Source organism: Chiloscyllium plagiosum, unplaced genomic scaffold (genome assembly GCF_037043375.1).
Source record: "Chiloscyllium plagiosum isolate Xiang-an unplaced genomic scaffold, Cpla_swu_hap1 HiC_scaffold_49, whole genome shotgun sequence".
Classification (NCBI taxonomy): Eukaryota; Metazoa; Chordata; class Chondrichthyes; order Orectolobiformes; family Hemiscylliidae; genus Chiloscyllium; species Chiloscyllium plagiosum.
In genome coordinates, this window is record NW_028270187.1 from 9,634,851 (window position 1) to 9,662,548 (window position 27,698).

At 44.3% G+C, this 27,698-nt stretch overlaps 1 pseudogene; it reads right to left on the minus strand.

Annotated features, from left to right (window-relative positions):
• Positions 1-2,630: 2,630 nt before the first annotated feature.
• LOC148135502 (Fc receptor-like protein 2) lies at positions 2,631-26,728 on the minus strand (annotated as a pseudogene).
• Positions 26,729-27,698: the final 970 nt, after the last annotated feature.

Genomic DNA, 27,698 nt, shown 5'->3' on the forward strand with positions numbered 1-27,698 from the left:
CTGTAAGGCAGCACTGCTAACCATTGAGCCACCGTGCTGCCCACAAATAGAGGATAGAGTGGGGTGTAGGGAAAACGGGAGTGGGTAGAGCGGGGCTCAACAGAAATGGGAAGGTGATAGAGATGTGAGGCGAGGAAATTTGAGAGGGCAATAGAGTGGGTGCAAGGTTCAGAGGATGGTTATTGAGGATAAATGGGGGAGAAGATTAGAGTTGCGGGAGATTGAGGCGACATGGGGTGGGGAGCAATGGAGTTGGGGGGATAAATTGGCCCCCTTCCCTGTTTCCTGTGCACCCCACTCTATCCCCCTCCCATGTTTGCCCTGCCACCGCCATATCCTCCTCCCCTGTTACCCTGGTCCCCACTTTATTTCCCTCCACTGCTTCCCCTGTCTCCCTATTCTCTCTCCCACCCCCTGATCCCCACTCTATTCTGCTCCACTGTTTCCCCTGCCCCCCACTCTATCCAATTTCAATGTTACCCCTGCCTCCCAGTCTATTCTCTCCCATGTTTCTACTACCCCACTCTATCCCCCTTTTGTTTGCCCTACCACTCCCACTCTATCCTCCTCCCCATTCCCCCAGCCCCCACTCTATTCCCCACCCCGTTTCCTCTGCCCGCCCAACTCTTTGCCAGTTTCGTGTTTTCCATGCCCTCCCATTCCCCTCCACTCATTTCCTCTCTCCCCAAACTCTCCATCTTCTATCCCCCTTAAGCCCACATAGTTTTGCAGAAAGAACACTTGACCTGAAACATTAACTCTGGTTTCTCTCCACAAATACGACCAGACCTGCTGAGCTTTCAAGCAATTGCAGTTTTTTAATTTATGATTAACCACCTTCTCAATTCTTTTGATTTTCATTCTCTGATAACTATCTCGCATCTCATCAACAGGGTTCCATCAGCTTACCTCTATTCAATAAAGAAAATCTCCCAATGTATTATGTACAGGAATTTTGCTCATTACTGAATACAGAATCATTGCGTACAAAAGCAAAGACCGCTAAGGCAGATGCAGTTTAAAGTGGATCGACGCAAGCTTGGCCAATTGGGGAGCAAGAACACGAAGGTGAATTGCTTTCCGAATGGCGATGGATTGGGAAAAGAGAATTGAGGACTGGAATTGGGATTTCATGTTCGGGCTGTTCAAGACATTGGCCAGTCCACGTTTCGAGTATTGCAAACAATTCCTCTCGCCCTGCTGTGATTAAATTGGAAAGGGTGCAGGAAAGTTTTACAAGGATGTTATCAAGGTTCGTGAGTCTTAATAATAAGGGGACGCTGGAGAGCCTGGGACGATTTCATTTTCCTGGAGGGTCAGCGTCTGAGGAGTCGATCTATAGAGGTTTATACAATCATAAGGGGCATACATAAGGTCAAGGGTAGAAAAGTAGAAATTAGGGCATAGATTTTAGGTGACAGTGGAGAGATGTAAAAGAGACCTGAGGGGCAGTAGTTGTTGCATATATTGAACCAGCAGCTACAGGACAAGTACATGGATAGGAAAGACTTCAACAGATATTGGTCAAGTGCACGAAAATGGGGCTGGTTCAGATTAGGAAGCCTGGTCAGCATGAATGAGTTAGGCTGAAGTGTCTGTTCCCCTGCTATATGACTCCATGATTAGGGGCATGCATGCTGTCCTTGACAGCAATGCCCTACATCCTTTACCTGAATGAGGGACTGCAGTGTTTAAAACCTGTAACTCAGTCACTGTCTTTGCTCGCTCTAATGCTTAACAATTCATCGACATAGCCCTGCTGTTCCATTGAAAGAAAAATGGGATCAATTGACCAGAACCTTCTGCCCTCACACTGTCGTTGTCCCTGATGATGTTTATCGGTTTGTAATCAGACCTGTACTGTTCATTTCTTGATGGACAGCAGTTATCAGATCAGTACGAGGGCGGTGTTAAAATATTACATCATCAACAAAGCCTGTATTTACATCAATCAGAACCATTATTGGGTGCCGTGGCAGTATCCCTACCTCCAGACTGAGAGGCCAACTTTTCTTTTATTCCTGGGAGGAGGGCATCACTGGAAAGGTCAGCATTTACTGCCTATCCCAATTGCCCAGAGGGCAGTTACAAATCAATCACATTGCGGTGTGCCCAGAGTCACATGTAGGCCTGACAAGGTAAGGATGGCAGTTTCCCACCCTAAAGGACATTAGTGAACCAGATGGGTATTACCGACAATTGATTTGCAATCACAATCAGTCTTTAAAGTCAAGAATTTTGTTGAATTTAAAATCCACCATCTTTCGTGGTGGGATTCATACCTGGGTCCCCAGAATATTACTGGGGACTCTGATGAACAGTTCACCGATAACACCACCAGGCCAACGCTTCCCCATCTAAAGTACAAGTCTGCAGCTCTGGATGTGTCTGATACCCCCACCCCCATCATCGTGGCGTTTCCAAAACATCTGCAGTGAGAGACATCCCACACATTCACACAATGGAGAACAAAATCTTACAAAGCTGGAGTCAACATGCCTTGTGAAACACGGTTTCCAACATAAAGTTAAGGAGTTTCTTATCTGTACACAGGACGTATATTGTATCGCTTCACTAGACGGTGTACTGAATCGAACCAACACCCCCCAACCAATCTGTCTTCTTGCTTCTTACTTCCACGGAATATTCATGTAAACGTTTCTATCCCCTCCGTCTTCTTCCTGCGAGAACTCGCTGAGGTTCAGTGTGGCGTATGTGATACAATAATCATCAAGGTCAGTCTTCGAATCCTGCGATGGAATGATATTGGAATGAAATTGGAATCGAGTGGGAGCAAGAAACTGAAGGGGAAGGAGAGGTCAGTTGGATTACAGGTAGCAGTGAGTCTCAGAGGAAAATGGGAATCACCAGCAGGCAGTTCAAGGCCTGCAAGTTAGAAATCTGGCGGCAAAGTGATATTGCCCCTACCTCTGAGCCAGGAGGGTAGGGTTCAAGTCCCACATGCTCCTGTGGTGTGCCATATGGATATAGAAGCAGGAAGGTGATGCAGGAGTGTGACAGGACTATGGTGAGCCCATTGTGTGCTGTTCCAACCTCTGCACTATCATAAGGATGTGATACACTGGACAGGGTGCAGAGGAGATTCGCCAGGATGTTGTCTGGGATGGAGCATTTCAGTGATGAAGCGAGGCTGGATAAGCACGGCTTGCTTTCTTTGGAGCAGAGTAGATGGAGGTGGTTTTGATTTTGTTTTCATTTGTTTATGATACGGCAGCATCGTGGGTGCGCCCAACATTTGTTGACCTGTCTCCAGTTGCTCTCTGGAGCCACTGTACTCCCAACTTCTGAAGGTAAACTCACAATTTACTGAGGGAGGGAATTCCAGCATTTTGACGCAGTGACACTGAAGGAACGGCTGATGTGTTTCCAAAGGATGTTGAGTGGCTCAGAGTGGAGCACACAATGGTTGGTTTTCCCGTCTGCTGTCCTTGTCCTTCCAGGTGGAATTGGCTGTGGATTTGGAAGGTGATATCTGAGGATGTTTGCTGACTTTCTACAGTGCATCTTGTGGATGGTACACACTGCTGCTACCAATTGGGTGCAAATAACAACGGACTGGCAAGTAGTTAAAGTCAATGTCAGTGATGTTGTAATAATGAACTAAAGGGAACTGGAACATCATCACTAATATTGCCCCAATTTTGAAACTCACTTGTCTCTGGGCATTGGAAGTGGAATGCGAAACAGTGAGTAATCTATTCCATTGAGAAAGTGTTGCTGGTTATTTTCCATTGTGCTTAAAGGCAGACAGAAAGCTGGGAGGGGAGGGGGAGCTGAGAAGGAGGATGCAGACATGCATCAGTGTGATTTGGACAAGTTGAATGAGTGGACCAATGAACGACAGATGCAGGTTATTGTGGATCAGCGTGAGATTATCCAATTGAGAGCAAAAACAGGATGTTGAAATATCCGAATAGTGATGGATTGGGAAAGGGTGAGGTGTAATAAGACTGGGTGCCCCTCATACACCAGTCACTGCAAGTGAACATTGCAGAAGTAGCAGGCGGTGAAGGGGGTAAATGGAATGTTGGCCTCCATAGTGAGCGGATTCGAGACCAGGAGCAGGGATGTCGTACTGCACTTACAGAGGATAAGACCAAATCTTGGAATACTGTGTGCGCAGTTTGAGGTCTCCTTATCTGAGGAAGAACGTTCTGGCTATGGAGGGACTGCAGGGAAGATTTCCCAATATGATGCCTGGGATGGCAGGACAGACGGATGGAGAGAGATTGTATTAATTAGGATAATATTCACAGCAGTTTAGAAGAATGACGGGGAATCTAATAGAATTGTAAGAGGACTAAACAGGGTAAACACAGGAAGGATATGCCTGATGAACAGGAGGGAGTACAGAACCAGGACGTCACAGTCTGAAGGAGATGGATTAGCATGGAGATGGGGCATAATGCTTTCACATCGAGAGAGTGGGAGCCTGTGGAATTCTCTGCCACAGAAAGCAGTCAGGGCCAGAACACTGAATGCTGTTCAGGAAGGAGCTGGATAGAGTTCTTTGGGCTAAAGAGAGAAAATGGGGAACAGGAGACTGAGTTGGATAATGCTATTGAACGGGGAGATTAGGTTGGAAGGGCTGAATGACCTACTCCTGCCCCTACATTTTATGGCGTATTCTTCAATTATTCTGATAATAATCCACAGTTCATGTTTTACACTGTGGATGCAACGTATAAATCTACCTGCACGTTCTGTGGCAATAGTCGTGGTCTACTTAGACATAAAATGTTACAAACCTTCTTCAAATCGGAGGAGAAAGCAATTCCATTGCCTGAAAAAGAAAGAGAAACAGATGAGAAGGAACTCTTTGCAGGCATTAGCGATTCGATCTGTTCCCTGGAGGGCTGTTCAACACTAAAGACAGAGCTGCATCTTGTGAAATTGTAGCTGTGCTTTGGTCAATTTAAAAAAAACACTCAATGCAATACTTTCTAAATTGTGTCCCTCTCAATCAATCCAGACATTTCAGAATATTGCATTTAGAAAAGTCGAAACTGTTGAAACCCAGCAATTGGTTTTCTGACCATTAAGACGGTGTATCAGTTTTTACGATGCTTGTCAGTGCAACATCTTCGACAGGCCATCTTAATCTCGTTAGCCTTTTCACCACTTGCTCAGTACTTGTTCATAAAAGAGAGGAATGAACTATTCGGGTTCCATACATTTGGGTTTTAACTGCTGTATGCTGCTAGTTCAGTGTGATTCAGCTGGTTGCATGGCTAGTTTTTGCAAAGCATTATATGCCAACCTTTGACATCAACATGGTTACAATTCCCACACCAGCTGAAGTTACCCTGAGGGACTTTCGTTCTGAACCTCTCCTCTCTCAAGACGCACAATGACCTGCAAATTAATTTTGATGATCCTCCCACTTCTCTCTCTCTTTCTCTCTCTCTGTCTCTGTCTCTCGCTGTCGAATGAGAGGACAGGATAATGGCCTGGAAGAACATGACTTTTACTGCTCATCCCATGAGAAGCATCTGCATGATAATTGTAAGCTCAACTTTCTGAACAACAATAAAATTGATGATGCTTTTATTTTCTTGGCTATCTCAAAACATTGAGTGGCAGTATTTGGCAAATTGGTATTATGTAACAAAAACGGGACTTGCTTTCTCTCTCTCCACAGATGCTGCCAGACCTGCTGATTTTCTCCAGAAATGTCCGAATTTGTTTCAGATCTGCATCATCTGCAATTCTTAGTTTCATGTGAAACTGATCTGTATCTGCCTCAGAGAAGAATAAGGTACGTGATGCACTGTCCTTCTCAACCACAGATTCCCTCTCTAATTGCTCTGTGAGTTTGTTCTGGATCACTGACAACATATAAATCATCTCCAAATTCTTTTTCTTTGTCCTATCTATGGGAGAGGAAAGGGAGAGAGCAGATCAGATTGGAACTTGCTTCTGATTGGCTGGTTTACTGCCCAATATTCGTAAGTGCTGGAATCTTTTTTGGCTCATGCTCCAATCCCTCACACTCCTGTCACTGCAAGCACCATGCTACTGCATTTCCCTGTTTGGAACTAGTATCTCTTTCTTTCACTCATTCTCTCTTTCTCTCTCTCTCTCACACACACACACACACACATTCCCCAGCAACTGGGATCGTGCTATTGTTGGAGGTTCAATAATTCCACCCTCCCCCACCACAAACACCCACCCCTCCCATCCTATCTCACCCGATCGTAGTACTGAAGCAAAGAGATCTTTACCGGGCTCTTTTCTCTTCTTGATGGTGACCTCTGAATAAACCAGATCCGCAGTGGTGTTTTCTACAAGGAAATAAAGTGCCACAAGGAACACACATCAATCCGATAGCTTCACTATAAAGGGCTAACTGATTAATAGAATAGAATAGAATAGAATAGAATAGAATAGAATAGATTAGATAGATAGATAGATAGATAGATAGATAGATAGATAGATAGATAGATAGATAGATAGATAGATAGATAGATAGATAGATAGATAGATAGATAGATAGATAGATAGATAGATAGATAGATAGATAGATAGATAGATAGATAGATAGATAGATAGATAGATAGATAGATAGATAGATAGATAGATAGATAGATAGATAGATAGATAGGCAAATATATTTGGAATGAGATACACAGGAGCTTGATTAGGAAGGGGGATGAAGGTTAAAGGGGAGAAAGGAGGAGAGTGAGGTTGAGGCACACATTTGCTCCAATTGACGGAGAGAGGTGTCTCGATAGGCTGAATTGCCTAATTTTGCTCCTGTATCTTATGGTTTCGAGATCTTATCTTGATAGGTACACAGATAAACATGCATATAGAGACATTTCATTAGGCATCATTAAGTTAGCCAAGACCTCTTTAAAGACTAATGTAAGGGAAAAGTGCTCCATTTCATTTTCAATTGCTCGGGCGCTCGTGCGTCTGAGGAACCGGGTCTTTGCACATAATCGCTCGTTGTAAACAACATCTGTTGAATTTCTCAACACTAGAGAACTCCGCCCTTAGTTTCCAAGGTTACTTGAGATAAAATAAGCGTTATTAAGTCGAACAAAACACCCTAACTGAGATCCAATTACAGAATGTTATCAACAGTAGCCGTTTGGAAAAGAGATTAGTTGAAGATAAAGGTCTACAGCACAGAAGAAAAGCTCATTGAATGTGTGCCAGTCAAAAACAAACAGTCAAAACTTTCTGATCCCATCTCCCCTGCGCTTGACCTGTAGGTTTAGCATCGCAAGTGCACATTTAAATTCTTCTTCAATGAGGATTGCTGCCTCTCCCACCCGTACAGGCTGTAGTTTTCAGACTTCACACCAACCTCTGGTCTTCCTCGCATTCCCTCTGAATCTCCTGCTCCTTACTTCAATCTATGGTGGCCAAGGTGATGAAGAAGGCATATGGCCTGCGTGAATTCATCAGACAGGGCATGGAGTACAAGAGTTGGCAATTTATCTTGCAGTTACGTAAAATCCTTGTTAAGTCACAACTGGAGCATTGTGTACTGCTTTGGTCGCCACACTACCAGAGGACATGGAAGCTTTAGAGAGAGTGCAGAGAAGGTTCACTAGGATGTTGCCAGCTCTCAAGGACATTGGCCAGGAGGAAAGGTTCAAACACTATGATTGTGTTCATTGGAAAGACGGCAGCTGAGAGGAGACATGATGGAAGCCTCCAAAATTACGAGAGGCACATAGGGTAGATTGTCAGAGGCTTTTTCCCAGGGTTGATGTTTTAATTTACAAGGGGGCACAGATTCAAGGTGGGGAGGGGGGGGGGGGTGATTTAAAGGAGATGTGCGAGGGAAGCTTTTCATGCATTGAGTGGTCGGAACCTGAAAAGTATTGCCAGAAGTGATGGTGGAAGCAGGCACGTTTAAAAGGTACCTGGGTGGTCACGTGGACAGGGAGTGAATAGTGGGATAAAGACCAAATATAGCCATGAGCTGTGTTTATGTTTTGAGTTTGGTTAGGACATGATGATCAGCACAGGCTTGGAGGGCCAAAGGGCCTGTTCCTTTCCTATACTTTCCTTTTGTTCATTTCTTTTTCATTGCCCCCATTAATCCTTCCATTGGGAAGGAAATGTTTCTTCCTGTTTACCTTTTCTAAGCTCGTCATCACTTTGTACATCCCAAACAAGAAGCAGTTGGTAACTTTGGGGGTTAAAGGGATTGAAGGGTATGGCGGAGAAAGCGGGGAACCAGGGACTGAGTTGGATGTTCAGCAGTGATTCTATCAAACCGGCAGGACTGGCTCGAAGGACTAAATGGCCTATTGCTCGTTTCTGTGGGAACTGGAGGTGGAGTTGAATGGTCAGCCATGATTATAATTGAATGGCAGGGCAGGCAAGAAGGGCTGAATGGCCTCCTCCTGTTCACTACCTTCTGCGCCCCTTCAGACACCGCAGCTCCATGGAAATCGGCCCCACCTGAGCCCATCTGATGGCTTGGATGTTTATCCAGAATTTCTACTAGGTTACAGTGCAATGTCACTGTGTGGGGCTCTTTAATCACGCCGATACAATGGCACTCACCAGCAGTGTGTGCTGCTCCAACTACCGCATACTCCAGATTGCTGGCTGCTGCCCCTTCACCAGAAGGTTGGGATCTAGTTCCAGTAGAAAGGGGAAGGAAAGGAAGTCATCATTTCAAATGCAATGCTTTCAAAACCATGTTCAACTTCAACAAAAAGGCAAAGCTATCACAGAAGCACAAAACACAGCGAGATCTGGTATTTCCTGGTCCTGCGTCCCTGGTTTCCATCCGAACATCGAGTTTTCTCACCTTCAAGGAGCTGCTCAGTTCTCCAACTTGTTTTCACTAATGTTCTTTGGAGAAGGAAATCCGCCTTCCTTACCTCGTCTGGGCCTTAATGTGACTCCATACTCTGGTTAAATATAACTGCCCTCTGGGGCATTTAGGGATGGGCAATAAATGCTGCCCCAGCCAGTGACAGCAACATCCCCATGAATGAAGAAAAGTTGTCTGGGACCTTCCTGGAATATGGTTTCCTGGTTTGTCGATAAGACGCAAGTTAAAAGAATGCAGTCATATCCAAGCTCCCTCTATGACTTATTCACTTCTGTCGTCTTTCCCTGATTGAGAAGAATCGGGATAAACAATGGCAAAAATTACAACCGTCATTTCTGTCATTTACCTCCTGGGCTGTGACTCAGTTGACGAATTGGCTGAAGGGAAAGAGAGAACATTTTCAGCATAATTTACAGTAACTTTGCACTGTAACAGATTGGAGCTGCCAAAACATTATCTCAGTCTTATACAGGGAACAAACACACCAATAGATGATAATTGTCAAACCTGTCTTAATGCATTAAACAGCTGCATAGGGTTAGGGTGATGGATAGGGTTAGGGTGAGGGCTAGGATTATGATGAAGGTTAAATTTAGTGCTAGTGTTTGGTTAAGGGTCATGGTTAGAGTTATGTTAAGAGTTAGTTTTAAGGTTAGAGTTATGGTTTGGATTAAGGTTAGGGTTAGAGACAGGATTAGGTTTAGGGTTAGGGCTAGGGCTAGAGTTAGGCTTAGGATTAGCGTTAGCTGTTTCGTTAGGACCAAAGTTAGAGTTAGGGTTAACGTTATGATGGAGTTACGTTGACGTTTACGGTCAGAGTTTGCGTTTGTGATGTGTTTGGGTTATGGTTAAGCTTAGTGTTAGAGTAAGGGTTAAGGTAAGGGTTTAGGGTTAGTCTTTGGGCTTGGGTTCAGTTTATGATTAGGGGTAGGTCAGCCTGTCCAGTGAATACTGAATACATTGAAGGAAGACATAAACAACGTTTTAACGAGTCATAGTTAAAAGAGAGTGAGGCAGGAAAGAGAAGTTGATCCAGATACATTGCACTAAATAACAGAGCAGGATCCTGAGGGACTGAATGTCATCCTCCTGTTCCCGACTCTCATGGTCTTACGTCTCTCCACCTCTCTGAAGTGCTCAGACACAGTCGTGGGGTGTGGTGTGTGTGTGTGTGTGTGGGGGGGGGGGGGGGGGGGGGGGCGGGGGGGGGGCGGCTGTCACAGTTACCCGATCCAACAGGCTAACTTTGTGAGTGCTGTCCCTCCAGACTGTCAAGAACACGGTCTACTCCAGTTCCTGACCCTGACACTTTCCTCATTCCTGTAGAAGGGCTCATGCCCGAAACGTCGATTCTCCTGCTCCTTGGATGCTGCCTGACCTGCTGCGCTTTTCCAGCAACACATTTTCCGCTCTGATCTCCAGCATCTGCAGTCCTCACTTTCTCCATCACCTCCTTCCCCCGGCTCCCCTCATTCTGCTGAAAGGTTACATTCTGGCAAGGATGGCAGTGTCATGATGTGGGGATGTAGAACAAATCTCATTCCCATGGAATGTTACAGACCTGTGTCCTTCCAGTGGATGTAGCACACTGACACAACCAGGCCAGCCAACAGCAGAACTGGGAGGAGCGATGCCATGATTTCCTTGGAATAACTCCGAGATGGAACCCAACAAGAATTTTTGGCTCACGTTAACAAATTCACAAGGAAGTTATTTTTCACATTACCCCTGCGTCAGGTGCACAGTTTACATCAAACTGACCAACCCCCCACAGATATGGAAGTGGGGAGTTCCATGGAAGTATCGAGAGTATCACAGTGTGGAGAATTCACCAATCCCACTTTCCCACACTAACCCCACAAAGCCTTCAATGTTATGACATTTCAAGTGCTGATCCAAGTACTTTTTAAAGGTTGGGAGTTTCCCTGCCAGCCAGTATGTTGCAACCTCCACCATCCTTTGGGTGGAACAATCCTCAATTTCCTGCTTTAAACCTCCCGTCCTTCACTTTAAAATGGCCTCCCATCCGAGCCCTTGTAAATGATCCTTTGACTACGGGGAACACATGCTTCCTACTCCCCGGTCCCTTCCCCTCACATCTCCACCGGGTTTCTCTCTCTATCCCAAGATTATCCAGCCTCCCTCTCTTCCTCGTTAAAATCCAGAAAACGTCCTGGTAAATCTTCTCTGCACACTGCCTTCTCCATGGGGCGTGCAATTCCAGATATTTTTTGCATTCAAATTCCACCATCTGGTATGGGCGGGATCCCAGGAGCACCACCCACCACCACTCTGGCTAATAACCTATGATAATACCACCTAGCTATCACCTCCCCAATTGAGATGGTTAACAGTGTCTAATTGGTACAGACTGGATGGAGCGAATGGTCTTTCTCTGTGCTCTGTCTATGTTCGATCCGAGTGTCACTGTTACCTCGCATCGTGAATTCGATGTAGTCGCTGGTCACATTAGAAATTGTGTTGTTTGTTCCTTTGTTGATTGCTGCACTGTGATACCTCCCGACATTGTCTCTCTGGAATGAATGGATAACCAGCTCACCACCATTGGCAGTCACATGGTAACCTGCACTGCCATTTCAGAGCAGCACGTTGTCACGGTACCAAAGGAACTGGGGTTCACTGCCTTCCCTCACCAGACACCGGAGAACAAGGTGATTCCCGGACTGTATCTCAGTCCCATTAATGAAATAAATCAGCACAGCATCTGTGACAGGAACTGAGGAGAAAACACACCGTGATCAAAGAGCATGGAGTTTACCCATTGATTCAGATCGTCAGTGGGAATCAGTTTGACAATGATTTTCAAAGAGAGTTAGGGAATTCGATACATTCAGAAACTAATGCAATGGATGGATGTTACTAAACTGGAGAGAATACCGACAAAAAAATTACAGTGATGTTGCAAGGACTCCACACTCTGAGTTTGAGGGACAGGCTGGATAAGCTAAGCGTGGAGACTGAGGGGAAATCTCAAATAAGTGTATAAGATTATGAGAGGCATAATTGGGATGAATGCACTCCATCTGCTTCCCAGCGTTGTGGAATCGAGGACTAGAGGGCATCATTTTAAGTTTCGACAGGAAAGATTAAAAGGGAAACTTGAAGGACAACTCTTTTACACATCGGATGTAACACATATGGAATGAGCTGCCGGTGGAAGTGGTTGAAGAGGGGACATGAACAACATTTAAAAGTCGCTTGGCCAAGTGCATGGATTGGAGTGGTTGAGAAGGATATTGGACGAAGTGCAGGGACATTGGGCTGTGCCATTTTTGTTTCAAAAACTGTGGTGCTGGAAAAGCATACATTACATTCCTGATGTAGAGCTTATGCCCGAAACGTCGACTCCCTCCTGCACTAATGTTACTTAACCAGCTGTGCTTTTCCTGCACCATACCTTTTGACTCTGATCTCCAGCATCTGCAGCTCTCTCTCTCTCTCACTCACTCTCTCTGTTGCTTTAGTCTAAGGTGCGATGTTCAAAGACGAAGCACCAGCTTTGAGTTGGTCTCAGCAGCAGTATTCCCTGAACTGATGGTTCGGTTACTCTTTAGGAGAGAGTCCTTGTGAACTCACCTATCACTGTGATAGGTGTCTTCACTGTACTGAGGGCCTGTCACCTCATTTCTCACTGAGCAATGGTAAAGCCCTTCGTCTCTCCTGCTGATAGGTCCAATGTTGTAAAAATGCTCAGTGCTGTTGGAAAGCTCCTTGTACAGTTCCACACTTGAGCTGTTGTAGAATTGGTAATAAATCGGCAGTGAACCATTGGAGACTGAACAGATTAAGGATCCTGTGTCTCCTTCAATTAGATCCTTTCCGGGTAGAATTGTTAGTTCCAGTTTTGACACTGGAATTCCTGTAATCGTAGACGAAAGATAGATCATTGTATTTGGCGGAGTTAATTGCAAACTCAACTATGAACATCATCACAATCATACACAAAAACGCATATCATTTTGTTTTTGTTCATTGGTTGGATGTGGGTGTCCCTGGGTAATCCAGTATTTATTACACATCCCTAATTACACAGAAGGCAGTTGACGGTTGTTGGGCTGCAATCAACATTTGGAGTGATGGGATTTGAGCCCAGAACATGAGCTGATTCTCTGAATTCTTAGGACATAGAACAGTACAGTACAGGGACAGGCCCTTCAGACCACTGACTGTGATGTCATTCTATGCGAATTCCATCTGCCTGCATGTGCTCCGTCTCCCTCTACACCCTACACCTCTACACCTCTAAAGTGTCTGTTTTTATGCTTCATAAACATTGCCATCGTATTTGTTTCTACCAACTGTTCTGGCAGTGCGTGCCAGGCACCTACCACTCTCTGTGTAGAACCATAGAATCATAGAGGTGTAGTGCACTTTCAGTCCAACTCGTCCGTGATGACAAGATATCATAAATTAATCTAGTCCCATTTGTCAGCAGTTGACCCTTATATCTCCAAACCCTTCCAATTCATACACCCAACCTGATGCCTTTTAAATGTTATAATTTTACCAGCTTCCATCACTTCCTTTGGAAGCTTATTCCATCTTTTGTTAGAAACCGTTACTCCTTAGGTCCCTTTTAAATTATTCCACTCTCACCTAAACCAATGCCCTCCAGTTTTGGATCCACCCACCCAAAGGAAAAGACTTTGCTGATTTACCCTAACTACGCACCTCATTATTTTATAAACCTCTATAAGGTCACCTCTCAGCCTCCAATTCTCCATGGAAAATGATCCCAGCCTAATCAGCCTTTCCTGAAAGCTCAAATCCTCCAACGCTTGCAATATCCTAGTAACATTTTTTTCCTAAACCCTTTCAAGTTTCAGAATATCCTTGCTTTCGGGGGGAAACTCGATTTGCACACATTATTCCAGAAGTGGCCTAACCTATGCGCTATGCAGCCATAACATGACCTCCCAACGCCTGTACTCAATTCTCCAAACAATAACAGAAAGCAATCTAACCACCTTCTTCACTATCTTATCTACCTGCAACTCCACTTTAAAGGAACTGTGAATCTGCACTCCAAGGTCACTTTGTTCAGCAACACTCCTCAGGACTTTTCCATTAAGTGCACAGGTTCTGCCTTGATTTGCCTTTCTAAAGTGCAGCATCTTACATTAATCTAAATTACACTCCATCTGCCACTCCTTAGCCCATTGCCCCATCTAATCAAGATCCTGTTTTACTCTAAGTTAACCTTTCCTCTCATATCTACTTTTAACTCTCCTCCTCTCACCCTACAACTGTGCTCCCGACTTTAGTATTTGACATTTCCAACCTGGAAGCGAGACACTGGCTATCCATCCTATACATGCCTCTCATAATTCTGTATACGCCAATCAGTTCCCCGTCCAGCCTCCAATGCCTTCGTGAAAACAATCCAAGTTTGGCTAACCTCTCCTCATAGCTCACGCAACATCCAGGTAAAACTGTTTTGCATCCTCTCGAAAGCCTCCACATCTTTGCTATAGTGTGGGCAACAAAGCTGCACATATCTGGGCGGTACAGTGGCACAGTGGTTAGCACTGCTGCCACTCATCGCCAAAGACCAGGGTTCAATTCCCTCCTCAGGCGACTGACTATGTCGAGTTTGCACATTCTCCCCGTGTCTGCATCCTCTGGGTGCGCCGGTTTCCTCCCACAGTCCAAAAATGTGCAGGTTAGGTGGATTGGCCATGCTTAATTGACTGTAGTGTTCCCGTCGTGTTAGGTGAAGGATAAATGTAGGGGAAGGGGTCTGGATGAGTTGCGCTTTGGTGGGTCGGTGTGGACTTGTTGGGCTGAAGGACCTGTTTCCACACTGTAAGTAATCGAATCTAATCCTCCAAATGTGGTAGAAATGAAGTGTTACACGGCTGCAATATGACATACCAACATTTATACATATTGCACCGACTGATGACAGCCAGCATGCCATATGGCTTCTTCACCACATTATCCATTTGTGTTGCCACTTTCAGGGAACTATCGACTTGCACCCCAAGATCCCTCTGTATATCAATGCTCCCAAGGGTACTGTCATTTATTGTATATTGTACTCTCGCATTTCACCCCCCAAAAATGCATCAGCTCACATTAGACTGGATTAAAGTCCATCTACCATTTCTGTGCCCAACTTTCAGGCTGATCTATATTCTTTGACAATCTCCCTCACTGTTCACAGCACCACCGAATTTCATGACATCTGCAAATTTACTAATTAGATATGGCCAGCACAAGAAAAATGTTATTGATAATTGAGAGACATCCAGGGTTTACAGTCTAAAGGAGATGGAATAGGACTGAGATGGGGATGAATGCCTTCACCAAGATAGTTGGGAGCCTGAGAAATTCTCTGGCACAAACAATGGTCGGAGCCGGGACAATGAATGTTGTTCAAGAAGGATGTAAATAGAAATGTTAGGGCCTAAAGGAAGAGAGCAAGTGGACAGGGGACTGAGTTGGAAGATCAGCCACAATCCTAGTGAAAGGACACAACAAACTAGAAGGACCGGATGGCCTAGTGCCATTTATATGATTCCATAATTTACGGGCAGTGAATTCCGCAGCCTCCTCAGTCTCTGTGTGAAGATATTTCTCCCCATCTCAGTCCTAAAAGTCCCACCCAATACCCTGTGCTCTTTGTCTCTACCTCTTCAACATATGTCTGTGAGACGTGTGGAGTGATGATAAATTGTCTCTATTCTGAGTTTTGTAACAGTTAAGAAACGGACAATGATAACTTACGCCCGATGGACAAATAAAGCTGATTACTGCGTTTCCACAGCTTTCTGTCCGTGACTTCACAATGGTAAGTACCCGAGTCTTCCAGACGAGCTGTCTCAGAGATGTAATCACTGTGGTCAGATGGAGACTGGTGAAGGACCCCATTTCTGTAAAAGCTGTACCGCAAGGAAGCTTGGGAGGGATTCGCTTCAACCCAGCACACCAGTTTAACCCTTTGGCCATCAAACAGCTGTCCCTCAGGACGCTTGATCAACATAGGGACAGCAAACGCCTCTGAAAAGCAGAAGAACATGTTTGTGTTTGAGCCTGTAGAGTGTTTGGGCTTGGGTAAGATCAGTGATCAGAACGAGAGCAAGAAAATCTAGAGGCCGAGCCCAGTGCAGGAGATTCCTAAAAATCCTTCAATGTCAATCAAGAATGTCAGCATCGTGCTAACTCGAGGTCAGATTTGGTGATGATCGTGATCGCATTTGGAATAAATAAATACAACCGCAGCGAGAGTATTTTACCCGGTTCTGGAATCCACATTCTAGGAGGAACAGGATAGCACTGGGAGAGAGTGCAGAAGGAGATTTACCAGGATGTTGCATTTGAGCTGTAGAGCTTCAGGATGGAGAGAGACTGGATAGACTGGGATTGTTTTCCTTAGCACAGAGGAAATTGAGTCCGGGTGGAGATGTATAAAATGATGAGGGGTGTACATAGGGTATACAGGAGGAAACCTTTCCCAATTGGTGGAGGGAAGGGGACTTCGATTGAAGATCAGGGACAGATGGTTTAGAAGGGATGAGAGGGAATGCATGTTCACTCGAAGTATCTGGAACTCACTGCCTGTTAGGGTAGGAGAGGCAGAAACCCCCATCACATTAAATAGTGTTTGGATGTGCACTCATGAGGCCAAGGGTCTGGTGCTACGTGCTGGGAAAATAGGGATTTGAGAATGGTGAAGTGGCTGTTTCTGACTTGATGGATCGAAGGGCCTTTAATTTGCGCTGGGGATAATGACACATAGTTACGTTTAATGGAAATGTGAATGCTGTCACTCCTCTTCCTCAGACTGTAAACCATCTCGATTGCTTCACAGGCATAATTCCCAGAAAAGTTTACATCCGCTGCGTTGACAGTGTACATGCTGTCATGACCAGTCACGGCCTCCAGGCAGGCGCTGTCTCTGTAAAATGAGTCGTGAAGCTGGACGAAGGGCTGTGCCACCGGGACAGTGCAAATCAGCGTGACCGGGAGGCCCTCGAATACTTCAGGCGCCGGTTCCACCCTCAGCACGGGCTTGGCGAAGCGTTCTGGAATGTAACGCACAATTGGGACTCATTAATCTACTGTTCTGATCACAGAGCGAAAGGCACAATGGCGACACGGGAAGAAGAATGTGAGAATTTACTGACAAAGGACGGGGAGAGGGAGAAAGTTTATTTTTCTCTTGCTTTCGAAATTTAAAATTCTAACTTGATGACACTACAGTCATACAATTATACAGGACAGAAACAGAGGCTTTGGCCCAAATCGTCCATGCTAATCAGGCTTCCCAAACTGATTTAGTCTTATTTTTCTGTATTTGGCCCAAATCCCTCTAAACATTTGCCATTCAGGTGTCTATCCAAACGAGTTTAAATGCTGTAATTATACCTGACTCCTTCAGCATTTCCTCTGGCCGCTTATTTCATACATGCACTACACTCTGTGGAGAAAATTTTCCCCTCAGGTCCTTTTCAAATCTTTCCCTCTTAGCATAAAGTTATGCCTTCTTCTTTTGGACTCCCCCACTCTTTGCTTTATCACTTTATCTCTGCATCCCCTCCCCCCCCCCCCCCCCCCCCCATGTCTTAATAAACCTCTATGAGGTTATCTTTCAGCCTCCAACAGAGCAGCCTATTCTGCCTCTCTCTATAATTCAAAACCCTTTCAATTTCGGTAGATCTGGGATGGATACAACACAAATGCCAACTGTCTGTCCTCCTCGTGTCTATGTCGGACCTTGTCCCATTCTCTCTCTCTCTCTCTCTCTCTCTCTCTCTCTCTCTCTCTCTGTGAGCTTGCAATCATCTCACAGAATGTGTGCCAGTACAAGCAGTGATGTTATCAAATGTTATCAATCACGGCCAGGATTATCAAAACGATGGGGACCATGTGGTTTACACTTCAATTACACACGGCATATCGGGAGACCACTGGATGTACTGTGCATTGCATTGGTCACCTTACTTAAGGAAGGATATAAGTTCATTACGAGATGTTCAGATGGTTTGTAACAGATTGTAAGACTATAAGATGTAGGAACAAAAGAGGACCATTCAGCTCATTGAGTCTGCTCCATAATTCAATGAGTTCATGCCTGATGCGATCATCCTCAAGTCCACTTTCCTGCTTTTTGTTCCACGTAATCGCCCTGATTTAAAATCTCTGTCTGTCAGCCTTGAATATACTCAAAAACCCATCCAGGAAAGCCCCCTGCTCCAAAGAATTCCACAGATTCACTCCCTTCAGAGAGAAGAAGTTCCACCTCAACTCCGACTTCAACGGGAGGTCACCAACCCCGCCCCCTATTATTCTGAGACAATGCCTCTCAATTCCCAGACTCTCCCACACAGGGGGAAGCCATCTCTCTCTGTCAACTCCTGTCAACTCACTCTAAGAATGTTCAATAAATCTCTCATTCTTCCAGACTCCACTGAGGATAGGCCCAACCCACTCCGCCCTTCCATTAACAACTAGTCCCTCCATAAGGGAGATTAGCTGTTTGAACTTCCTCTGTACAGCCTCCAATGCCCAGTCTGCATTTCTTCAGATGTGGGGCTCCAGAATATTCACAGTATTCTCCTATGGTTTGATTTGCGTATTGTAGAGTCTTAGCAAACTTCCCCCCTCCCCCCACCCCGGTTCATGTACATGAGCTCCTCTGTTCTTCCTGCCAAATAGCAAAATCACACATTTCCCCACATTATCTTGCATCTGCCAGGTTTGTGCTCATTTCCTTATAACTCATCTGTATCGCATTGTAACCGCTTTTTGTCATACTCACCAATTGCCTTCTGAACTATTTTCATGTCTTCCACAAACTGAAAGTCCAGTCCATTGACTGGCTCAGACCCAGGAAGAGTGTGTTGCCTTTTGAAAAAAGGATGGAACGGCTGTAGATCGTGAGGAACATAAGCTTAGAGAATAACGTAATCTTGATCAATTGGTCCAACAGCCATATGGAGTGTAATTTGGCTAACTGCCAGGTTAAAATGTCTTTTTCATGAAACAAAAGACATGCAAAAGACTATATATGCAGGACATATATAGTGAATGGTAGGACCCTGGGTATTCTTGTTGAGCAGAGAGACTGAGTGTTGGCGGTGCATAATTCCTTGATAGACAGTGGGAAAGACCACTTTAGGCAAGCTTGCCTGCATTGTTCAGACCATTGAGTACATGAGTTGGGACATGTTCCGAATGTACAGGATGTAATTGAGGTCACCTTTGAAGTGGTGTGTGCAATTCTGGTCGTCTTATTATTAGGAAGATGTTATTAAACTGGAAAGGTGTCAGAAACAAGATTTACAAGAATGAAAATGAGACCCAAAGGTAAGGCTGGGACTTCTTTCGCCGGAGTGTCAGATATTCGGGGTGACCTTATCCGAGTTTATACAATCATGAAGTGCATAGATATGATGGATAGCCATGGTCTTTTCCACAGCATCGGTGAGTCTGAAACATGGAGGGGTTAGGGTTTAATTTGCGTGGGGAATGATTTAAAAGGGATGTGAACGGCAAAGTTTTGATACAGAGGGTGCCATGTGTATGGAAAGAGCTGCCACAGAAAGTGGTAGACCAAGATTCAATGACAATACTTAACCAAAAAAAAATGGACAGGTATATGGCTGGAAAATCTTTAGAGGAATCTGGGTCCAATGCAATTGGGACTCATTCAGCTTAGGAAACCTGGATGGCATGGCCGAGTTTGGCGGAAAGACCTGTTTCCGCGTTGCATGATTCCATGACTCTATTTGGCAATGGTATATTGAGACCATTGACATGAATTATGTCAACATATTAAAACTTTCCCAGATTTTACCAGAGGTACAAGGTTGCCTTATGAGGAGAGATCCAGCAGGTTCAGAGCTCAGAGCATGATATTTGCTTGGGGTCTAGCTCAGTCGGCTGGATGGCTGGTCTGAGTTGCAGATGGTTTCCATGGTGTTGGTTCAATTCCAACACCAGCTGAGGTGACCACGGAGGATTCTACATCTCTATCTGTTCCCTCAACTGCGGCATTGTACCCCTCAGATTTGACCACCCCTCTCTCACTGATGAAAGAGTGGGACCGTGGTGACTTTACTCATACGATGTTAAAGGGAGGATTAGCAAAGGAGATGGGCACAAGATGTTTCCTCATATGGGACAATCTGGAACGAGGCGTCGTTGCTTCAGGAGAAGGGTCTGGGAACATATTCAAAGCAGAGATGAGGAGGAATGGCTTCTCTCAAAGGCGGGTGGGCGTGGTGGGTGGTGATGCATGAAGAACTAATGAGTACGGGTTATTTTTCTCTGGAACAGACAAAGCTGAGGGGAAACCTGACAGAGTTGTGCAGGATTATGGACAAGGTGGATACGAAGCAGCTGTTCCCATTAGTTGAAGCGTCAGTAACAAGAAAGGCATCAGTTTCAAGTGAAAGGCAGGAGGTTTAATGGGGATTTGAGGATTGTTTCACCCAGAGGGTAGTGAGGATCTGGAATGCACTGCCTCGAAAGGCAGTTGAGACAGGAAAACCCGCAACCTTTAAAAAGTAAACTGATGAGCACTTGAACGGTCATAATATTCAAGACATTGTAGGAAAGTAGGTTTGCTGTACCTTTGGTAGCACAGACATGATGGAACAAAGGCCACTTCTATACTGGCTAATTCAGAATGTCTCCTGTTTTTAAAATAGCAATTGAGAGAAATATGCACATTGTCTACCACAGATTGCAAAATCAAGTACGTACCTCGTACCTGAACTTTAACATTTTGTGATTCCGATTCATCAATTTTACACCGTCATCGTTGCTGTTTACTTTCATGCTATAAGATGATTCACGTCCTGAGAGCCCCACTGAATGGATCTTATTACCATTTTTATAAAAGCCGTAATCCTTGTTTCACCAAATATAGTATTTGTACCGAAAATTCAATTTTAGTCTCTCTCCTCCCAAAGATGAAACTGGGACAACATGGAACGCCACATTTCTAGCTAAATCAAAAGTAAAGTTGCATCATTAAAGCTCATCATGAGCATTTCTTACTTTCGAAACTGCTTCTCAAACATTCACGATCACTAACAATTTGTTGCCTGAGTACATTTTCAAGTATCAGCAAGCCAATCCCCAATATTTTATACAATTCATTCTGGACAACTACTATCAGTTTGTTTTCAATTTCCCTGGAGTGTTTGATCCTGACCTGAGGAGAGATCATAAGACCACGATAAACAGAAACAGGAGTATGCCTTTTGACTCTAAATTCCCTTCCATCTTCAATATGATTAGACATGAATATCATAAGATGTATGAACAAAATTGACCCATTGAATCTGCTCCTCTAATCAATGAGATAACGGCTGACCTGATCATTGTCAACTCCACTTTCCTGCCGTTTTGTCCTATTAAAATTCGATTCCCCTCCCTGATTAAAAATCTCTCTATTTTCGCTTCAAATATACTAAATGACCCAGCCTTGACAGCCTTGGGAAATAAAGAATGCCAAAGACTCACTCCCCCTGGAGAAAGGAAATTCCTCCTCACCTCCATCTTTAATGGGCGATTCCAACCCCCTCCAAGCTCCCTCCCATCCCCAGGCTTTATTCTGAGATGATGGCACTCTGGTCCATGACTCACCCACACAAGAGTAAACAACCTCTCACCAAATCTCCACTGTCAAGTACCTCTAAACAATCTTCGAAAAGATGGCCTCTCATTCTACTAAACCCCAATGGGTCCAAGCCCAACCTATTCAACCTCGCCTCGTCAGAAATTACTAACTCCAAGATGAGGTGCCAAACCTTACATAAGCGACTGACTGAATGAAAATTAAAATTCAGCATTAAATCATGTTGACACATGCGTATTTTGTTGACAATTAGTTTGAAGGTCAAGAAAATGGTAAGTTTTGATCGCCACACTATCAGAATGATGTGAAGGATTTGGAGAGGGTATTGAACTGGGTTACCAAGATAGTGCCTAGTTCGGACGGTATTAACTAACAGGAGACATTGTATAAATTCAGTTTGTTTTGTTTTTGCTTGTATGTCAGTTAAAAAAAAGGATGACCTGATTGAAGTGTACAAAACTATGAGCTGTATGGATAGAAAGGATAGTCAGAGCCATTTTTTTTGCCCGGGTAGGAATTTCAATTTTAAAATATATTTTGGGTGGTATAGCGGCTCAATGGTTAGCACTGCTGCCTCGCAGAGCTCGTCGGGTGACTGTCTGTGTGGAATTTGCAAATTCTCCCCGTGTCTGTGTGGGTTTCCTCTGGGTGCTTCGATTTCCTCCCACAATCTAAAAATATGCAGGTCAGGTGAATTAGCCATGCTAAATGGCCCATAGTGTTCATGGATGTTTAGGTTGGGTGCATTAGTCGGGGATAAATATAGGTGAATGAGTCTGAGTGGGCTACTCTTCAGAGGATTGGTGTGGACTTGTTGGGCTGAAAGGCCTGTTCCTGTACCTTACTATTCTTTGAACATTGTGCATTGCACTTCCATGCAAAGTTTCGATATAAACGAAAGTTAAACGTCACTTACCCGTGACGACAACTTCAACAGTTTCACTCTTTTGCCTTGAGTAATATATCACACAGTGATAAGATCGAGCAGTTTTATTGTTCGTGAGTACTTCATAAATATTTTCCGATCTATAAGTGAAAAACTGTTTATTTTTGTACCAATAAACATCTTGTCTTTTTTCTCTGTCCTACATTGCAATTTTAAAGTGTCTCCATTTACAAATCCACTTGTGTGTTTATACGTCAAGTAAGGGCCTTAGAAAGGTGAAGAGAGAGCGAGAAGCAGAAACTAACTTACCTCCTGACTTCACCAAGGTCTGCCCACTGTCGATAAGGCCCAAGTCAGGAGTGTGATGGAATGGTCCCCACTTGGCCGACTGAGTGCAGCTCCAAAAACAGCACAAAACCATCCAGCCACAATGCAGCCCCCACTTGATTGACACCACATCCCCAAACATTCACTTCCTCAAATATCGATGTTCAGTAGCAGCAGTGTGTACCATCTACAAGATGCGCAGCAGAAATTCACCAGAGATCATCAGCTAGCAACTTCAAAACTCACTACCACTTCCATCTAGGAGGATGAGTGCAGCAAATACATGGGGAACACCGCCACCTTCACGATCACCTCAGCATCCCAACTTTTTTTAGATTAGATTAGATTTTAGATTAGATTACAGTGTGGAAACAGGCCCTTCGGCCTAACAAGTCCACATCGACCCGCCGAAGCGAAACCCACCCATTCCCCTACATTTACCCCTTACCTAACACTATGGGCAATTTAGTATGGCCAATTCACCTGACCCTGCACATCTTTGGACTGTGGGAGGAAACCGGAGCAAACCCACGCAGACACGGGGAGAACGTGCAAACTCCACACAGTCAGTCGCCTGAGTCGTGAATTGACCCAAATCTCTGGCGCTGTGAGGCAGCAGTGCTAACCACTGTGCCACCGTGCCACCCACTTGGATCTCAACTTCAGTGTCGCTGGTTCAGAATCCTGGAATCCTCTCCCCAAGGGCATTGTGAGTATTCCTACACCACATGGACGTAATGGCTCAAGAAGGCAGCTCACTTCCCACCCTCTGAGAGAGAGCAACTCGGGATTGGGTCAACAAATGCTGGGCCCAAGCAGTGATGCCCATGTTCCACGAGTGAATTACATTTCATGTTACATGCACCTGCCCATTATAGTCTGTCCGTATTTCCCTCTGTTGTCCTCCCTCACTCTCCTCCTTTTTTGTTACGCTTTCGCACGTCTGATTATGGAACTGGGGAGTAGAACTGAAGTTAATGTCCATTTATATTTATCATACCAGTTTTCACAACTAGTTCTGATCTGTACGATGCACCATATAATGCTGATGTCCTGTCAAAAAGAGACAGAATTGTCCATTTTCCCCATTGTTGTTCACAAATATGTTGTGTCAATGCTTACTGCCATTAACTGCAGGTTGCACTGCCTTGAATCTTACTGGCAGATTTGTATTGTGCATTTAATCTTTAGCTTCCCAAACTTTTTAAAGTAAAAGAACACGGGAATTTCATTAAAACTTCCACTTTACGGCCTGACCAATCTTATCCATCAGTTCGTCCATCATTGACACTGCCTTCCTATTCGTATTTAAGACCATAAGAGCACGAGAATTGGAGTAGACCATTCGCTCCCTTGATCCTGCTCTGTAATCCACTTGGATCGTAGCTAATCTGGCATTGCTCACATCCACTTACTTGCCTGATCCCCATAAACATTGATTCACTGATCAAGAATCTATGTCAGCTTTAAATATACACAAGGACTCGACAACCCAACGCAGCTGTCTGTGTCAAGAATTTCCAAAGACTTCCATACCTGCGAGAACATAAAAGTCCCTCCTTATCTCAGTCTTCAAATACTGCCGAATTATTCGGAGATTTTGCCATCTGGTTCTAGATTCTCGCAGAAGGGGGCAACAGCCTCTCAGCTTAGTCCCTGTCAAGCCCCTACATGTTTCAATGTGATCACCTCTCATTCTTTAAACTCTACTCAGTAAGTAGAGCCCAAACCTGTTTATCCTTTGCTCAATAAGACAATCCCCCCTTCCCAGAGACCATCCTCGCGAACCCTCTCCGAACTGCCTCCAACAAATTGGTACCCTTTCTTAAATAGCAGGAGTAAAATTTCTCAATGTGGTCCAGATGTGGCCTCTCCAGCATCGTGTCCATTTGCAGAAAGACTTCCCTACTTTTTGGCAATAATGGCCAAAGTTACGTCTGCCTTTCTTGATGACCTGCTGCCCCCACCTGTGCGTTAGTTTTCTGTGTTTCATACAGAACTACATCACCCCCAAATCCATTTATGCTGCAGCTCTCTGCAATTTCTCTACATTTAAGTCATACTCTGTTATGCTCTCCCTTCTAAAATGAACATAAACTTGTGTTTTCCCAAATAACTTGTTTCAACTCTCGTGGTCATTTGAAGAATTGTGGTGGAGTTAAACTTTGATGCAGATTTACTGAATGGATGCTGTCCAATGTAACTAAGTCATTGGCCCTCATAATAACTGTTGGGATACCCACACACGATAAGAGTTGAAAATTATTCCAGTGCCTGTCCTTTCAGAAGATATCCCTAACTCTTGACAGAAAGACTGGGATGAAATTCTGTTTGATGCAGGTTTGGAAACGGTCACTGAAAGAATGTGCACAGCAAGACTTCAGATTTCCAAATGATTATCCAAAAAATCTTGCAGTTCCCTTACCTTGGGTGATCCAACAGAGCGCAAGATTCACAGGAATACAGAAGGGAATTGAAATAAAAATGTCATTATTTCTGTAAGTGTCCTGGAAGCGGCAAAGGAAAGACAATGACAAAGCAATTTAAGTGGAGAAGCAGCAGGGAAACAACACTTGTCCTGCCTGTAACTCAACGGGAACTGTTAACTGTTCAGTCACATTGAAGTGGATACAGAAATATGAATTGGTATGAACTGCATGATGACTCATTGATATTTCGTCATTTTCTCATTCCAACTGCAAGTTTTGCTTTATACCTTTCTCTCTTTTATTTATGCCCTCGTTTTCCCTTCTGGTTTTCTCTCTGCTTTGGCGCACATTTCCGTTGTTATTCTTTTCAAACAAGTAATGGTCTCTGCAAATCTAGATTTCTTGTAAAATAAAGTACGTTTGGGAAGATGATTGCAAAAGGAATGCAATCAGATGATTTTGTATTTCTTGCCTCAGCGAGGTTCTGAGAAACCCCCAAATTCAGTCAAGTCTCACTAACGACCACACTATATCTTCGAGCTCAGTGATGAGAGGCTACTTTGCAATGAAACATCCCTGAAGAGTTTTGAGATGCTTACTCATCTCCCTCTGCATCTAAAATTACTTCACAAGAGAGCAAGGACTATCTCCAATCTAAATTCAGAGCCAGAGAGGTCTACAGCACAGAAAAGGCCCATCAGCTGATCGAGTCTGTGCCAGTCTAAAACAAACACCTCACTCTTCTCGAATTCTAATTTCCCAGCATTTGGCCCCCAGTCTTAGTATTGCAAATTGACATCTAAATCCTTCTTCAATGTAACGTGAGTTTCTGCTTCTCCAACAGGAAGTGAGTTCCAGATTCCCCACTACCCTCTGGCTGAAAATATTTTGCCTTACATCCCTGTCTAAAACTCCTGACCTTTGCTTCCCCTCTATGCATTCCGCCTGCCCATCCCCGTTATTAATCCCTCCATCAAGGGGGAAATATGTTTCCTGTCTACTCTATCCATGCCCCTTTGTCATTTTATACACCTCAATCATGTCTCACTCCCATCCACATTCTCAATCTCCTCTGTTCCAAGGAAAACAACCCCCGTCTCTGTAAGTTCTCTCCATCACTGAAATTCTCCAGTCCCCAAGGCAACATCCTGGTAAATCTCCTCATGCTGGTGAAAAGTGATGGTATATACATTCACTGCTCAGTGACATATTTCGCCTGTATATTGTTACCGATTGTCCTTCCCTTTGTGGGATTCTGAAATTCTACTGATCGGTCCATGACTGAACATTTTTAGATCTTACTGCACATGTCTGTGTAACTTGCATCCTTTCCTGAGAAGATCAAACTATATTGAACAAATCGGGAACAAAGGACATTAACTTGAAACGATTATTCCTTTCTCTCCCTCTCAAATTATTATCCCTCCATGTTGTCAACTTGTTTCATTCCATATTTTTGCCGTTTTTTTTTAATATTGGCCACAGTCATTAGATCCTGCTTTTTGGATCTGAGAAGAAAGCGTGGAGTTATCTACTGCAGAATGTAATCTCGCATTAGCGGGTAACAGTGCAGGTTTGTCAGGGATAAGGTTCCTTTATAACACACACTTACAGAGGATCAGACGCACGGAGATCTGCAACATTTCCCACGCAGTTTTGTCACACGGCAGTTTCCAACTCAGTGTGACCTGGTGCCTACTACATCTATGCCTTCTCTCTCTCTTACATTTACCTGTAACCAAAGACGATAAGTTTAGAAACAGCAAAATGAGTATGCTCTCCCCATACGCTGGTTTTGTTTGGTTTTTAGCAGCAGTGTGGAAAAAAAGCTGCAGGAGCAAAGAAGCAGGTCCGGACTGGGACTCTCTCTCTCTCTCTCTGATTCTCTCCTGTAAGACCCTGTGTTTGATTTTACCTTTTGTACCAATGGGTGTTTATGGGGATTGTTGCGAGTATTGGCACAGCATCATTAAGTTGGAATAATCTGTTGGGCTTCTGGATAGGTTAGGTTATTCTGTACTCTGCTCTCTTTTGGTTGTGTTTCATTCAGTAATCTTGTAAGTCAAAACTCTTTTGTTTATAACAAAGTGGGTTAGCCACTTGCAACACTTCTGGGAATTCCACCTGACACCTGCTTAAAACAATTAGTAACGTTAGGGTCTTGGCTATTGTCTTGAAATGTTTTGAGGGGTCTGGCCTGGTTCATAATGACAGGAATAGCAATAGGCCATTTAGCCCCTCGAGCCTGTTCCACCAGTCAATAGTTGATCTGCAGCCTAACTCCACATAACTGATTTTGGCCCCTGTCCCCTTCATAACATTGCTGAACAAACATTGATCCATCTCGGATAGAAAACTAACAACTGACCCAGCATCCATTGCAGTTTGTGGAAGAGTGTTCCAAACATTCACACGCTTTGTCTGTGAATGTGCTTCCTCACATGTCTCCTGAACAGTCCGGTCCTAAGTCTCAAACAATGCCGTCTCCATTTCTGGAATCCCCGACCAGTGTTAATAGCTTCTTTGTTCCACACCACCGCCCCCCCCCCCCCCCCCCCCCACACACCCCGTCTTTTCCTGTCAATATATTTGATCAGATCACCCCTTAACCGT